Source organism: Sapajus apella, unplaced genomic scaffold (genome assembly GCF_009761245.1).
Source record: "Sapajus apella isolate SASKATOON/1434 unplaced genomic scaffold, GSC_monkey_1.0 scaffold3, whole genome shotgun sequence".
Taxonomy (NCBI): Eukaryota; Metazoa; Chordata; class Mammalia; order Primates; family Cebidae; genus Sapajus; species Sapajus apella.
The window spans coordinates 38,548,576-38,550,545 of NW_022436943.1; the positions used below are offsets into that span (position 1 = coordinate 38,548,576).

General features: G+C 32.2%; 1 non-coding gene across 1 annotated transcript; it reads left to right on the top strand.

The window, feature by feature from the left end:
• Positions 1 to 1,564: 1,564 nt before the first annotated feature.
• On the top strand, positions 1,565 to 1,671 carry LOC116535923. Its single transcript, XR_004262394.1, has one exon. It is a non-coding gene; the product is annotated as a U6 spliceosomal RNA (small nuclear RNA).
• The last annotated feature ends 299 nt before the right edge of the window (positions 1,672 to 1,970 follow it).

The window sequence follows — 1,970 nt, forward strand, 5'->3', positions numbered from 1 at the left end:
GAGGGAGGGAGGGAGGGAGGGAGGGAGGGAGGGAGGGAGAGAAAGAAGGAAGGAAGGAAGGAAGGAAGGAAGGAAGAAAGGGAAGGGAAAAGAGAAGAAAAGAAAACTACAGATCAATTTGTCTCATGATTGTACATGTAAAAATTCTTCACAAATTATCAGTAACTTGAGTCCAACAATGTATAAAAGTTATACACGATGATCAAGTATATAGCTTTTTAATTTATCTTAGATATGCAAGGTTGAATCAACAAGCATCATTTAATGTAACCCATAGCATCAACATGCTATAAATGAAAAAACATATATTAAGAGATGCAGAAAAAGCATTTGACAAAATTTAACACCCATTCATGATAAAAATTCTCAGTAAACCAGTAATGAAGGAAACTTCAACAAATTGATGAAGAATTTCTACAAAAAGCCTATAGCTAACATTACGCTTAATGATGAGAAACTATAAACTTTCTCACTAAAGTCAGGAACAAGGCAATAGTGTCCCTTCTCACCTATCCTTTCCAACATCATACTGAAAGTCCTAGATAATGCAGTAAGAAAAGGCAAGATAATTTGAAAGTATATTGATTAAGAAGGAAAACATAAAACTGTGTTTGTTTGTAGATGATATGATCATATCTGTAGGAAATCCAAAAATAATTCATTACGAAACCTCCTGGAATTAATAAGTGATTATATTAAGGTTGCAGAATACAAGGTTAACATACAAAAGTCAAGCATTTTCTGTATGTCAGTAATGAAAAAGAGAATTCCCTGATTCTATACTTTCCAAAATGAAATACTTAGGTATAAATATAACAAGATCTATATGAAAAAAAAAGCTGTAAAACTTTGTTGAAATAAATCAAATAACTAAATAACTGGAGAGATATTCCATGTTCATAGATGGGAATACTCAGTATTGTCAAGATGTCAGTTTTTCCTGACTTGATCTACAGATTCAAAGCAATCTCAATCAAATTCTCACTAAGTTATTTTGTAAACATTGACAAACTAATTCTAAAGTTTTTATGGAAAGGTAAAAAGACCCACAAAGGCAACACAGTATTGAAAGAGAAGAATAAAGTCAGAGGAAAAAAACAACCCTACATAAAGAGCTATTGTAGAGCTAAAGCAATCAAGACAGTGTGGTGTTGGGGAAAGAATAGATACACATAATCAATGGAACAAAATAAAGAGCCTAGAAATTGACACACTTAAATATAGTCAACTGATGTTTGACAAAGGAGCAAAGACAATACAAAAAAGTATAGTGTTTTTCACAAATGGTGCTGGAACAACTAGGCATTTGCAGGTCAAATAACAATCTAGGTAAGGATATTACACACTTCAAAAAAAGAATTCAAAATTGATAACAGCTGTAAATATAAAATGTAAAACTATAAAGTCTCTAGATGATAACAGGAGAAAATCTAGACAACTATTTGTATGATGATGACTTTTTACACACACTGTAAAAGGTACAAAACATGAAAAAAAATCAATAAGCTGTACTTCATTAAAATTAAATTTTCTGCTCTGTGAAAGACAGTTAAGAGAATTTTAAGTGCTCGCTTCGGCAGCACATATACTAAAATTGGAACGATACAGAGAAGATTAGCATGGCCCCTGCGCAAGGATGACACGCAAATTCGTGAAGCGTTCCATATTTAAAAAGAAAAAAAAGAGAAAATTTTAAAAACAGGCCACAAATGGAAAAAAAAAAATTACAAAGCCATATCTGTGAAGAACTATCATCCAAAAGTACTCTTGAAACTCAACAATAAGGGAAAAACTGACTAGAAAATGTGCTAAATCTAAAACAATCAAACTCAAAGAAGTAAAGTATAGAATGGTGGTTATTAGAGACTGGGAAAAGAGAGTGGAAGAATGAGGAGCTGATACTCAAAGGGTACAAAACCTCAGTTATACAAGAAGAATAGGTATTTTCAAAGTTATATTGCAGAGTGTGG